The 14,667-nt window shown below is 44.8% G+C and overlaps 1 pseudogene; it reads left to right on the forward strand.

Annotated features, from left to right (window-relative positions):
- The first annotated feature begins 3,366 nt into the window (after positions 1-3,366).
- Positions 3,367-13,234, forward strand: LOC144762553 (twist-related protein 2-like; annotated as a pseudogene).
- Positions 13,235-14,667: the final 1,433 nt, after the last annotated feature.

Raw genomic sequence — 14,667 nt, forward strand, 5'->3', positions numbered from 1 at the left:
GAGGCTATGGCTGGGTATGGCAACTAGTCACAACCCGATATGGGTTGGGCACGATTAGGGGTGGTAGCCTCAGTTGAGTGGGAGTTCATAGGTCAACTGGGTTGAATGGGTACTAGTAAAGACCTCTGTATGGAGGTTTACGTCAGCATGTGACTGAGTTCCAAGGGATCGCATCATTCAGGCTATTGATGTGTGAGGAAAGGCGATAGATCCAACGCTGTTCTTTGCTCATCAGTCTTCTTTCATTGTCTAATGCCTGTTCAGGGATTTGTTCAATGACTGTCCATGTGAGTTCATTGGGGGTATGGCCATGGGTGATGAAGTGGTTGGTTAATTTACTGATGTTTTTCTTACACCTAATGGTGCTTCTGTGCTCAGTGACCCTAGTGCGTATTTTGCGGGTGGTCATGCCGATATAGCGGAGACCACAGGAGCAGGTGAGAAGGTAAATCACATTACGTGAATTACAGTTGGTGTGGCTGCGTTGTGTCCACACCTTGTTAGGTTCTAGAGTTAGAGTTTTGGTGTGGGTGGTTAAGTGACACACACTGCAATCATTGCAGGGGTAGTGTCCAGTTACTTTTGGTAGGCCCCATGCATTCAGAATGGTGTTCGGTTCTTGTGTGTTATGCGTTTTGGGACGGGTGTTAACTAGTTGGTCCTTCAAGTTATTGCTTCTCTTGTAAGCAAAACGCGGTATGTCCCACTGCCTCTGGCCAGAATTCAAGATCTTCCAGTTCTTCTTAATGAGTTTGGCTACCTCTTTGGAGGCTGTGTTGTACGTAGTGACGCAGGTGATAGGTTGTTCCTGCTCCTCTTTAGCCGTGGTTTCAAGGAGGGCCTCTCTATTCTGGTTCCTGGCCCTCTTCCTGGTTTTGGAGATGATGGCTGGTGGGTAGCCCCGGGCCTCCAGTTTTTTGGATAGTTCAGCGGACTGTTTTTTATAGTCTGCTATATCACTGCAATTCCTGCGTATACGTAAGAATTGCCCGAAGGGAAGGTTCTCCCTTAGCGGGCGTGGGTGGAAGCTTGTGAAGTGGAGTAAAGAGTTTCTGGCCGTGGGTTTATAGTAGGTTGTCGTGGTGAGTCTGCCATCTTTGACTGTTATATTTAGGTCCAGGAAAGCAAGTTGGTTTGCACTGATAGTGCTGGTGAACTTCAAGTATGGGTCCCTGCCGTTGAGCCAGATGAGGAATTGATCCAGGGTTGTTTGTGGACCCTCCCATATCACAAGGATGCCGTCAATATAACGGTGCCATGCAAAGATGTGGTTGGCATAGGGGTTTGTGCTGTCAGCAATGCGCGTGCGTTCGAATTGGTGGACGTAAAGACCTGCTTCGCTTGGGGCGAAAACGCTGCCCATGGATGTGCCATTGGTCTGGAGGTAGAGGGTTCCCTCATATTCAAAGTAATTTTCCTTTAGTGACAGTGTGGCGCATTGGAGGATGAATTCTCTGGGGGTGTGGTAGGGCCATGGTGACTCCCTGAGGATGCCCCTGAGTACTTTTATTGTGGCTTCTTGGGGTAGACTGGTATAGAGGCTCTCAATATCCAGCCCTACAAGAAGTTGGGTCTCAGTGTTAAACTCCATGTTGTTGATCACTTGTAGTAAGTGTTTGGTGTCCTTGATATAGCTGGGCGTTTGTTGCACTAGCGGATTGAGAAAAAAGTCGCAGTAGCGTGACAGGGGCTCTAAGAGCGAAATGATACCAGACACTATGGGTCTGCCTGGTGGGGGGATTTTGCCCTTGTGTACCTTGGGTACAGTGTAGAAGTATGGTATTTTGACTTTCTGGGGGCAGAGGTACTCTGCTTCTTGCTTGGAAATATGTTCAGCATCGCAGGCATTCTTTATTAGTGTCCGGATAGTGTTCTGAAGAGTGTCAGTGGGATCTTGTTCCAATCTTTTGTAATTTGTGGTGTCGCTTAACAGTCTGCGGCACTCCGTGTCGTACTCTTTTTTGTCTAGAAGGACAATACCTCCCCCTTTGTCAGCGGGTTTAATTATGATTGAAGGATTGGTTTTGAGACGTTGGATGATGTCTCTTTCATCTTTGGATAGGTTGTTGAAATGATTAGTTGGACTAAGATTTTCAACGTCGTTGTATACTGCCAACTCAAAAGTGCTGATCTCAGGGGGCACTGTGGATGGTGGCGGGTTGAAGGTGGATTTAGTCCATACGCCTGTGACATTTGGGTTCTCATTGGTAGGTTGGTTGTCCATTGTCGATTTCTCAAAAAAGGCCTTGAGTTTGAGCTTATGGAAGAACTCAGCCAGTTCCACGTGTAACTTGAATTTGTCAAGTCTGGATGTGGGGGCGAATGATAGGCCTTTTTCCAGCACTGCTTGTTCTTTGGGTGTCAGGGACGTGCTGGATAAGTTGAATACCAATGATGTTTGATTTGAGTCTGTTATTGTTTGCTGGTGCCCGGTTGGTCTTTGGTCTTCTGGCGGGTGTTGGAGCTCACTGGATATTCCTCTTCGGTCCAGTGTACCTGCGGTTGTTGTTGGTTTTGTCTTCTCCTGCCTCTTGATCTTTGGCCCTGTCCTAAAAAAGGAATGTGGGGGCCAGGATTGCCCGGAAAGAGTGGCATTGGTCCTGGGGGATACCTGGGTGGGAATCCGAAATATGGGTTCTGTATGGGGCCAAAGTTATGAGGGGCTCCGTAGTATTGTCCTTGTTGGGCTCCTTGCCACATGTTAGGACACCATTGGACACGTCGGCCTCTGCCGCCTCGTTTGTATGAGCCAGTGCTTGAGTCACTGGAAGCGGAACTGTCATCAGCCGATGAGTCTGAAGCGTTCGGGGTCTTGGGTGGTGGGGTGAAGTCATCTTCAGAGTAGGGTTATGTTTTAGCGTAGCAAAATCTTTTAAGATCTTTGTTAAACTTCTTGATTTTTGTTGTGTCAGATGCTCCTTGTATTCATTCATTTCTCTGTTCTGATCATCGAGTTTCTTTTTGTAGGCGGTTAATGTAGCTTTAAAATGGCTTTCTGTTGCTTGGATCTCAATGACAATGGCGTCAGAGAGACGTTTGGCCGTCTTGATGATCAGTACCATCCAGTCCCTGGTACAGTGCCAGGCGATCTGGGCCCAGTCTTTTCGGAAGGTGGGGTCATCTAGGAAAATCCTGGGTGCATTAGTAACGACGAGGTCCCTTGGCGCTGTGTTGTTTCTTAAGTATTGGGCTAGGATCACTCCATGGAGGATGGTTCGTATTCTTTTACGCTTTTTCTCGGTTAAGGTCTCCCAATCAGTGGTCTGGGCTATGGAGTTAGCAATATTGAAATCTGCTTCGAAGGAGGGGTCTGCGAGTATGTCACTCACATCATCCTCGCTGAAGGTGAGGCCATGGTTCTCCGCCATGGTCCTGGTTAGAACTCTCGCAGCTGTGCGCTGCCTAAGTATGCGCGTATCAAGAGAGAGAGAGAGGACTAGAAAGCTAGTCCGAGTCCCCGTAGTTTATATGTGTTATCAAAAGAGACTAGCTTAAATATGACCAATATTGTTAGGACTCTGATTAGATTTGTCATGGGCACCTCGTTGGTGAGTTCATGAAGCCCTCACCCACCAACCTGGTTGGTGGCATGCTTCATCATCGGGCCCACCCAGTGACACCTAATGTGTCCCGGGTGTGCTGCGACGCCTGATTACAGCGGAGCTGGTATTTTACTGAGAGTGCAGTGTGAGGTGTAAAATGAAGTGTGAGTTAAAACGGCTTGGCGAGGGTCCCAGTACCCGAGGGTAAATTAAATTTTAATAACTGGGCCCCCGTCAGCGGTTAAAATAAGGCTTGGGGATGTTTAAGGGAGGCGAGTTACTACCTCCTACATCCATCAGTTGGTCGACATGTTTCAGCCAGTGCCTTAAACAAAATCTGGCTTTCCTCAGGACCTTTTTAAAATAGAGTGTAGTGCAGGTTAAAAAGGAGTGTAATCCAGGCTATGTGTTACACTCACTAAGGTGTTTCTCTAAGTGTGAGAGGGGGGATTCCCTTCTCATATATGCCTGTACCGACAACATTGAAGACATAGACAAAACATGTAAGAAGAGGAGAGTCAAATAGGCGTGGACAAACCGCAGAAAGTGCTCCTATCTTGACTAAGCAATTTGTAATTTAGAATTGCTTCGAGACATAGAAAACTATAGCATTATAGAATGCTTGGAAAGCGATCATCGTTCGCAAGTCATCACCATCACTCCGACCTTAGCACCCCATGACCTAGCTTCTACTGCACACACAGGAGTTTATTCAGAGAATTTAAAATGCTTATGATGGAATGAAGAGGCTAGTAAAAAGATCATGGAAGAGTGTGAACAACTTACTATTCGTCTTAATCTGTGGTCCTCTGATCCAATAGAAGACTGGGCTAATTTCTGTACTCAGATTTTAAATCAATTCCAACATCTGACACAGCATTGTGTGGGGAACAGTATCAAGCAGTAGCAAGCAGGCCTTTTTCTCATTTGAAACAATGGCGCTAAGGAAAGCCAGAAACACTGCTCTTAGGGCGGTAAAGAGTTACCCTCAAACTGAAGTTTTACTGTCTATCTATAAAATCGCACTAATTATAGATGGGCATGTCAAACTGAAAAACAACAGCATGTTCAACATCTCTGGTGCATGCTTCACTTAGCAAGTAAAAGTCGGAACTTTAGAAACTTCTGGGAACTAATTAATAGACAAACTAATGGAAATCTTTGCCTAGGTTCCGCAAACATCTCAGAGCAGGAATGGGCAACATTTTTGGCTGGCCACTTCCAGGCAGAGGAGATAAAGCCTTGCAGATTGACCAACAAGCATGGGGAGTGGCCGGTTAATCTGCAAAGAACACAGAAACATCTAAGTGACGATATCTCCATTGCATCTACAAAGCTGTGCAAAATAAAAACTAAAGCAAGATCGGACAGAGCACTGGGGCCAAATGGCCTACCACAGGCCTTGTTCAAAAAGAACATTCCTTTCTGGACTAAACAGTTAGTTAACCTGTTTGAATACAGCATAAGAAGCTCAACCATACCCGACTCTTGTCGCGGTGCAATCATTCAGCAGAAACATAAGACTAGCTTCAGATCAGCCAAATGAAACTATAGGCTGATTGCTCCAATGTATACTGAGGCTTCGTTTTTCCCCAGTTTGCTGCTTGAAGATCTGACAAACTGGGCCAACTCAAAGGACCTGATACCAAAAAATCAACCGGGCTTTGTGGCTAACTCCCGTCCATTGACTAATCTTATAGCCTTATCCATCGTCATTGATAAAGGTAATACTTCTTCTACGGCGCTCTTTTGCTGCTTTGTGGAATTTAAAGCTGCTTTTGATCACGTGCCAAGGGAGGCTTTATGGGTTAAACTAACGAAATGGGGAATTCTAATTTACTGAATCCAATCATCCATCTCCATACTAACACCTGGATTCAAAGTGAAGATAGGTTCTGGTTCACATCTATCCAGAAAAATACCGCCGTCCAGGGAGGTAAAACAGGGATGTGTGTTAGCCCCCCTGATTTTTAACCTGTCTCTATCTGACCTTTCAGCAAAATTAGATGCAATGAATAGCCACGCTCCGAAGATCGTTGTATGCAGAGCAGCAATCTCCTATATGCCGATGATCTTGCTCTCTTCAATCGTACGAGAGTCGGAGTACAGCGCCTGCTGAATACATTATGTTGTATGTCGTACGGTTTGGGCAAGCTTAGTATTGCACTCAGCCAACATGTGATTAAAATCTATAAAAAGGTGCTGCAGCTACCAAAAACCTTGTCTGCTGCCCAGATTCACCTGGAGTTTGGTCTTGTCAATTATTCCTTACAAAGTGTGGGAGCCTTTCTTAACGTGTGCCACAAATGGAGGCAGGCTAGCGCTGGCTCACTCAAGTCTCGCGGCTCACTCGAGTCCCTATTATGGACTGACACCAGCATCATCAGCCCTGGTGGGTCACACAATCGTTATTTTAATGAATGCCTGCTAAAATTATCAGCAAGTGAACTGTGGGCTCTCAACCCAAGTAAAGAAGCCTTTAAAGCAAGCACCAAGAAGCGAACTCTAGTGTGCTCCAGTTGGTCCGACAAAGAGACTTTAGCTTAATGAAAGCACGCATGGGCAGCAATTACATTTTATCAGTTGGCCCTACTGTTGTATGGCGTTTTAGAATCTGAGTGAATTTTCCCAATTCATGCCCTTATATAGGTACAATCCACGTTGCCCTTATATAGGCATAGAAATCAAGCCCTTATTTAGACATAGCCCATGCTACCCAAATACAGGCATGGCTACTTCCATCCATTCATCAAAGTCACATCGATATCTTGGAAAACCAGACTCTTAAGCAGAAGGGACTTCCCCTAGCCTGGATATTGATTTCTTCAAGAAACTCATTATTATGCATGAACAACTATTCCTTAGGGGTTCATCCATGACGTTCATATGCTCAACTGTACGTCAAAGCTGGCATTTCTAAACACCTTCAAGGTATGAATATACCTTCACTTGCTATGGCAAAGCACGGTGGTTCGGTGCAGTTCAACGATCTACTTGGCCGACGCAGCTCGCTGCAGCAAGTGCCGAAGGAAGCTGACTCTCCAGCTGACGCACTGATCAGGAAGCTGCCCTTCTCTGCTGAGGAATACAGCTCCAGTGATTCTGACTCCCCTTGCGGGGTGTTGGGAAATCGAGTCCCGAGACAGAGATACCAACCTCGTTCATTCTAAGGTATGGAGCTGATTAGAACCTAGAGAAACCTTTGGCAATTCTTGGCAGAACTAAAAACTTATGCTAAACAATACTTACTTCTTCCCTCGTACTAGACCTAGGTTAGGTACATTGGGGTAGGTGTATTTTAGAAGCACCAGTTGCGTATTTTAGCCTGTGTTATTTATGTATGTATTTTTATATGGCTTAGAAACCATACAATGTTATTACAGTATTATTTTATAATACTATTCTCGCTGTATGCATAATACTTTGCATTCTGTCTAACAATTGTAGCATTTCACCTCTCTTGCATGAGAAAGAAGACTGTTCAATAAACCTTTTATTGAAAATGCCAGTATCACTATTTCTCTGCAACTCTGTAGAAGCAAAGCATGCACGATTGGCGTGGTAAAATAGTTATCTATTGTTTCTACGACCCTGAAGATATTTTCGAGTCCTAGGGAAACAAAGTTGTCATGTTTATGTGGTTGTCAGAAACAAATCCCTTCTTGCGTATTCGAGAAAGTTTCTAGTGACCTCTCAGCTAGCTGGCACTCACAATTAAGTTTAGTATATTCGATAGAGACCTACTGACCTAAGTCATACGTCATATCTATAGGATATATTATTCCAATATGCAGAGCCTATTGGGAATATAGGAACTAAACTACACTACCTTTGCCTCACCTTGCTTGCACATATTCTATACATTTAAAACATAGCTTTTTGGTGTTTAGGCTTGGTGAGTGGCATTTTTTAAAACATATTCCTACCTGGCAGCATACCTCAGGCGAGGTGGTGTGTAGGGGCTGTGGTCATTCAGAGGAATCTCTGGTGCACGTGGTATGCCTCTGCCCAGCACTGTTGGACTTCCGTAGATCAAAACTGAGGCCTGAGTGAAACAAACTTGGAGTCCGGATCTGCAAGCAGGGTATCATTGCGGCCTTGAATCCAGAGAACACAGCTCTAAACTTAGGTTTACGATCTTTATCCATCAGTCATATTGGAAGTGTAAGCAATCCATTAGTATCAATAAAATCACTGGAAAATAAGGTAACCGCCACAGGTGGTCACAACAATCGGTTCTGAAAAAAAAATAAAAAAATAGGTAGCTGCTGCTTCAGTTTGTAGAGTTAGCATCCTCCAATTACTGTTCATTAAAAGGAACCATGCTAAAAAGACCCAATGGTTAACCTTAGACTGATTGCTGCTACTGATTAGAACCAGTGTACGTGTATCAATGATTTGTTCTGCAGAGTGCCATCCGGAATCCCCTGCGGTGGCAACAAGCTGTTTACTTTTTATTTGCTTAAAGGTTTTCTTACCACTTCGCAGCTATCCAACTTTCTGGTCTTGACGGACTGTGAACATTTATATACTTTAGAATAACATTGCTCCTGTTTTCATAATATGGCTACCTCACTTTAGAAGGGACTTTTCTCCAAGTGTATATATTAATATATAAATGTTATACTTTTTGCCTGGGCTATGAACAACAAATCGTAAATTGTTCAATTGCTGTTTCTTGATTATTGTAATGACCTTACATTTCTAACAATAGGCCATCAGGGGTTGCCTTCACTGAGCTCCATCTTAATTACAATAGCACTCTGAATAGGATGTCTTTTTAAACTTCTACCGCATGCCAGGTGTTGAAGATAATGTTCTGCTTATTTGCACATGGGTCTTATTACTTTATATTTCAATCTGCACTTGCACGGTGATCGTTATCCTTTTAAAAGGTTGTAAGATGCAGGTCATAGTTCTTGGGTTTTTTTTATACTTGGAAAGTTAGTCTAGATAACCCATATAAGAGAGAGGCCCTGTATTGAGTAAGAGTATTTGTACAAAGATTGTCCTTTTAGGTTGATAACCCTCTGCTCTCAGATAATTATGGCTAACGGGACTAGTAATTCAAATTTTGTATAAAGTTTTAAACATGCAGCCATGTATAATTTTAAGTATAACTATTTATTGTTCTTTTGTTATGTATTGTATGCTGCTTTTAAGATCCTGGAGATCAAATAAAGCTTATGCCCGGTAAAAAAATAACATCACAGATGACATCACTGTTGGCATCATCCTGTGATTGTAAGTGTTTCGTAAACGTTTCAGGGACTTAAAGATATATACTAAGCTACAGCATAAGTTAAATTACTATTCTTCTGTACTACTAATTAGTCATATGAAGTGGCTGTGTGACTGTATCAGTGTGTGAGTGGATGTCTGGCTGTATGGGTGTGTGAGTGGCTATATGGATATGTTAGTGGATATGTGAGTGGCTGTATGGGTGAGTGAGTGATTGTGTGAGTGGCTGTATTGGCGAGTGAGTAGCTGTATGGGTAAGTGAGTGTTATTGGCTATGTGGGTTTGTGAGTGACTCTATAAGTAAATAAGTGGGTGTGTGAGTAGCTGTATTGCTGAATGAGTGACTGTGTGAGTGACTGTATGGGTGTGTCGGTGTGAGTGCATGTATGGGTGAGTGACTACTATTGACAGTGGCTACATGGGTGAGTGTCTGATACTGTTTGAAACTGTATGGATGAGCGAATGCTACTGTAAATAGCTGTATGGGTGATGGAGTGGATGTGGAAGTTCATGGAAGGATGTATGGATGGGTATGTAAGTGGTTGTGTGGGTGTGTGAGTGAGTGTGTGAGTGCTTGTATGGGTGAGTAAGTGTCTGTGTTGAGAGACTGTATGGGTGTTGTAAATGGGCCAGAAGCCTGATTGGGAGGGGTCCAACATGTGGTTTACTTCAAGACAGCCCGTGAGCAGTTGGTTGATGGCTTTCTCCATGACTTTAGAGGGAATGGGAGGAGAGAGATGGGTCAGTAGTTTTTGAGTTTGTTGGGATTGGATGAAGGTTTCTTCTGTAGAGGTTTGACCTTGGCGTGCTTCCAAGCATCTGTGACGGTAGTTGTGGTGATGGAGGTATTGAGAAGTACTGTGAGGGGGCCTCCGATCACTTCTCTTCCTAGGTTGTAGACGTGGTGGGGGCAAGGGTCCAAGGGAGATCCAAAGTGAATGCAGTTCATGATGGAGGTGGTACTTTCGGCCAAGAGCTACTTCCAGTGAGTGATTCGGTGGGGGTGAGAGTTGTTGATTAGGGTGCAGAAGTGGTTGAATGCGGTGGGTTGGAGGTCAGAGTTTCTGTAGATGTCAGAGATCTTGCGGTGAAAGTAGTGTGCTAGAGTGTCGCGGAGGGCTTGGGAAGGGCAGATTGTGTTCTCAGTGGCTGCATGGCAGGTACATTCTCGGATGATGCTGAAAAATTCCTTGGTGTGGTTGGTGCTTACTTCGCGGATGTTGAGGGCTTCTTTCTTGGTTTCTCTGAATCGATGGTGGTAGATGTTGGGAGCGGATCTGAAGGAGTTGAGGGGGGGTCTTGCTGGAGCACCAGTGTCTCTTCCATTTCTTACAGTGGCTTTTGTGGATCAAAAGTTCTGGGGTGTACCAGCTTGCTTTATTGCTGGGCCCTCTGCTGGTGGTGGTTTCCCAGGGGGTGATGGTGTTTGTGGCTAAGGAGATCCAGTTGACACATGAACTGTTTTCCAACTGGTAATCTACAATATCTCTGTCATTTAACAGCTTCTAGTTTGTGCCCTTTATCTTTTTCAGCATCTGTACACTCTTTTGTAATCTTCCGTTTCGGACAGAATAGCCATTTCTCATAAACTGGGTATTGGTCTAAATGAGCAGTGAATACACTTCTTAACCGATTGTTCTCTTTTACACAACGTGCATTGGCACTAACTTTCTTTTCATCAAAATTAATCAAAAACAAACCAGACAATGTTCTAACTCGCAACAATGCTACATATGACATTCCTGCTATAAATACAGTGCTTCCAATTATTACAAAAGTTGCATATACATTTAAACCTTGTGATTTATGGACAGTTACAGCATGTGCTAGACGGAGTGAGTATTGCTGGCGCCACACATATATGTCTTTCACCCAGAGAATTTATTCTGGAATGTGCAAGACTATCTCTAACAAAAAAAGACTTCAAACATCAAGCCAGCTTTCTGGCAGAAAAAGTCAGGGCCCGAAAATACCCAGAAGGTTTAATACAAAGGACGGAAAAAAGAGTAAAAAATCAAAATGAGGAAGCACTCTTGGCAACTTCCACACACCAAAAAACAGACCCACCCCTAGTATGTATAACAACATACAATACAGCATCAAACCACATCAAAAAAATAATCAAACAAAACTGTCGGATCTTGAACACAGGTACAAGACACTGGGACCCCTAGTATTTTCTTACATAAAGCAACAAACTGTTGTGACACCATAGTGCACACAAGATCTAGAGTAAATCATAGACCAGTCAACACAATTCATATAGCACTAGGTCTCCCTCAAGTCACAGGACCCTACCCGTGTGGACATTGTAGTGTGTGTCACCTCACGAAAGTCAAAAAAGAAGTAGACCTAGGCCTACGCCCCCCTTGGGGACTATGTAAACGTACTAATTGCAATACAAAACAAGTACTTTATTTGATTACTTGCCCATGTAATTTAAAATACATTGGGGTGACTACTAGAAAAAGAAGCATAGAATCAGTGAACATAGAACCACCACACATTGCATACATAACTGTACCAAGATGGCGGACCATTTTCTATCAGCAAAACACACAGAAATGACTTACAATGGATTATCCTAGAACAAGTAACAGCTGAAACTAGGAACCTTGAGAAAATTCTGTACAAAAAGGAACAAAGATGGGTCAATAAACTAGCCACTCATATTAACAGTCTGAATGACGAAATACCTTGGGGTCATATTTTACTATAATATGTTTCACAATAAATACACCTATGATGAATCTACACATTGCATATGGATCCCACTTGAGATTTTTTTTAGATGCAAATGCAAAAGAATCTAGGGTCCTGTTAAGTATAAATAACCATGCGACTTTGACATAGGCCCAGACCGAAATTAAACAAAATTGTTACAAACCGTTACCTATTGCTCACACATGCCCAGTCTATAAGGACTAGAACAGGATCCCAAGCGATCACCCCCTTACGTGTAATATGGATCAAGTACCAGCCCCCAGAAAAACGACCCAGATAAATTGGATATAGACAGGAAAATTCTACGTATTTCAAGATGCAGGCAAAATGCCCCAACCAGAAAATATGTTGCACACACAGGTTGGTCTACAAGATCATTCAGGCATTTACATTGCTGATACCTTAAGACTCAACTCTAACGTCATGGCCCAAATTACACCTCTAAACGGTCAATGGGACGGGCAGCTGAAATCTCACCACACCAAGAGAGGTCATATCTATGACAACAGCTCCCGTAAAGGAGATAGCTGGGTTTGACGACATAGTCACGTGAAACAACACAACACCATAAGATAGAGGAATGAGACCAGGTCTGTAACATTCTGGAAGCAGGGAGACAGACACGTCGTGATGGCAGACGTGTTCTTATGACAAATTGAGTACTATTTATGTAAAGAAAAAAACGAGACCGTCATACCACTGAACTATCTAAAGAGAATACTACACAACTGATATTATTCTTTTTCAGAGTGTGACTACATGGACTGTCCTCCACTGTAAATCTCATGATGTCTTAACACTATTTACGCCATTTAGGTGCTCTATGTTTTTTTACATTTGTTTGTCTTTTTAGTTCACCTTTAAAGTCTTGTGAAGTGTGTGTGTGTGTGTGTGTGTGTGTGTGCATAAAGATGTTTTACCAAACGTACCACTTAATGTAATGTGGGTTGTTTCACTATTTTGTGCCATGCTTCTTACTGCACTATGATAGGTGCCACAATTTTGGAGCATTGTCTCACAGGATGCCGAACATTTTATCCTCTAACAACGCCAAAAACCTCCTGTGATTCTGGGCAAATCTCTTAATCTCCCCGTGCCTAAAATGAATGTGTGTCCTCATGTAACGTAACTGGTGCTATGTGAAGTGCTCTGATACCTGATTCAGTTCGGGTCTAGTTCGCGCTATATAAAACTCTGCAAAAAAAAAAAAAAGGATGGTCTGTATGTTACGTGCATGCTTCATTAAAAAAGATTTAAATGATAGCATAAAGAAATATAAAGAATATAAGAAAGCATAATGAAATGAAGAAAGCATAATGAAATGAAAGCCTAGCACCTTGGGCCGCAAGCGCCGAGAGTCAGGCCGCAGGAGCGAGGACCCCAAGGACGCCAAGAAGGCGCACAGGGCGGCGGCCGGCGGTGGCTGCAGCACCGGCTCCAGCCCGCAGTCCTACAAGGAGTTGCAGACGCAGCGATCATGGACAACGTGCACGAGCGCCAGGCCTTCTCGGCGCTGCGCAAGATCACCCCCACGCTGCAAGCTCAGCAAGATCCAGACCTTTAAGCTGGCTGCGCGCTACATCGACTTCCTTTACCAGGTGCTGCAGAGCGATGAGCTCGACTCCAAGATGGCCAGCTGCAGCTATGTGGCCCACGAGCGGCTCAGCTACGCCTTCTCGGTCTGGAGGATGGAGGACGCCTGGCCCCTCTCCACGTTCATGCACTAGGACAGAGGGGCTCCTCGCCCCTGAGCCTGCAGATTGCATTGATTCCAGCTAGGCCAGCGTGTGACAATGTGCAGCTGGACCGGGGCTGGGAGGACACAGAGTGGGACACTCTGGGGCTCCGGGGTGAGCAGGACACTCTGGGGCTCCGGGACACGCCAGGTGACTGAGGCACCCTCTTGTTCCCGCGCTCCCCAGGCTTGTGCCGTGCCCTCCAAGGGGCTGATTAATCTTTGTTTTGTATTTCAGGAACAGCAATCCTTTACCGCGCATGTCCTGAGAGCGGCCAGCGAGGAGAGGGGGAGCCGGCCGGCAGCACTCAATTTTAAGCTCGCATGAAGCGGAGTTTGAAGCAATTCGGGCCAGCGGTCTGTTTACTTCTCGAGCAATCGGTAAGAGCCGGCGCGCGACGCGCCCCCGAGGGGCGCACGCTGGGGGGCAATTTCATTCGGTAGCTCCCTACCAACCCCTAGGTTTCTGCCCCTTGTCAAAGCAGGTCCTGGGCTCCATCCCCCAACAACGAAGTTATTTGGAAGTCACGGGTCAGGATGACAAGGTCCGCTTCGAGGGAGGAGCATGAGCCGTGAACCCGACGGGCAGAGCTGGGGGGGGCTGATGTTTGAAAACAGGGTCAGGCATGGTTAGTACATGGATGGGAGACCCATGGGAGGATAAAGTGATCATTTTGGGGTCATCAGAGGTTTAAGTGGAATTTTTGCACTAATATATGCGAAGCTTGGTTGCTGATATTTGAGTGGATACAGCGTTAAGTGGAACTTATTCAATATTATATGCAAACCATAGTGGCTGCTTCTTATCTGATAGAGAATCGCACAGCTAGACAGGCCATAGAGGCTAATGGTAATAACACAGTGCTAGGGTATGTGTCAATAGGAACAGCCTGAGTGCAAGTTGATGTGGGGTAACGCCTGTTGTCGGTGGCACTGTTTTTAATTAGCACAGTCTTTTGATGAAAAGTGAGGGTGCTGGAGGGAACTGTCTAAGGGAACCTGATAACTAGCACAAGTCTTGCATTGGATAGTGTGTTTTAGGCTGACTTTGTGGCACTGATTCTCATGAGAAAGGGGCTTGGTTAGAGCGGTAAGCGTGAGAGTTCTTGTGACAGTGACATATGCTAATTATCTTTTCATCGTAGGACTTCCTTGGAGACACTGCAAGCGGAGCTAACGGAGAGTTGCACGGTGGACAACGCTCTCTGAGGGCACAGGCAGGCCTGCATTTCACTGCTTCCGTCGGTCCGCCGGCTTGAGTGCGGTCGCCCAACACCCAGGCTAGCTGGTGTGTCGCGGTCACAGTTGCGTGGTGCTTACGGCCAGCCTGTGTGCCTCCAACTTTATACTGGTAAAGCCAGGCAGGCCCTGGTGGGTACAGGAACACATCGTGCTCATAGGATGGCATAAGTGTAGGTGGTTTAC

The sequence above is a fragment of the Lissotriton helveticus genome, chromosome 6 (genome assembly GCF_964261635.1).
Source record: "Lissotriton helveticus chromosome 6, aLisHel1.1, whole genome shotgun sequence".
Taxonomy (NCBI): domain Eukaryota; kingdom Metazoa; phylum Chordata; class Amphibia; order Caudata; family Salamandridae; genus Lissotriton; species Lissotriton helveticus.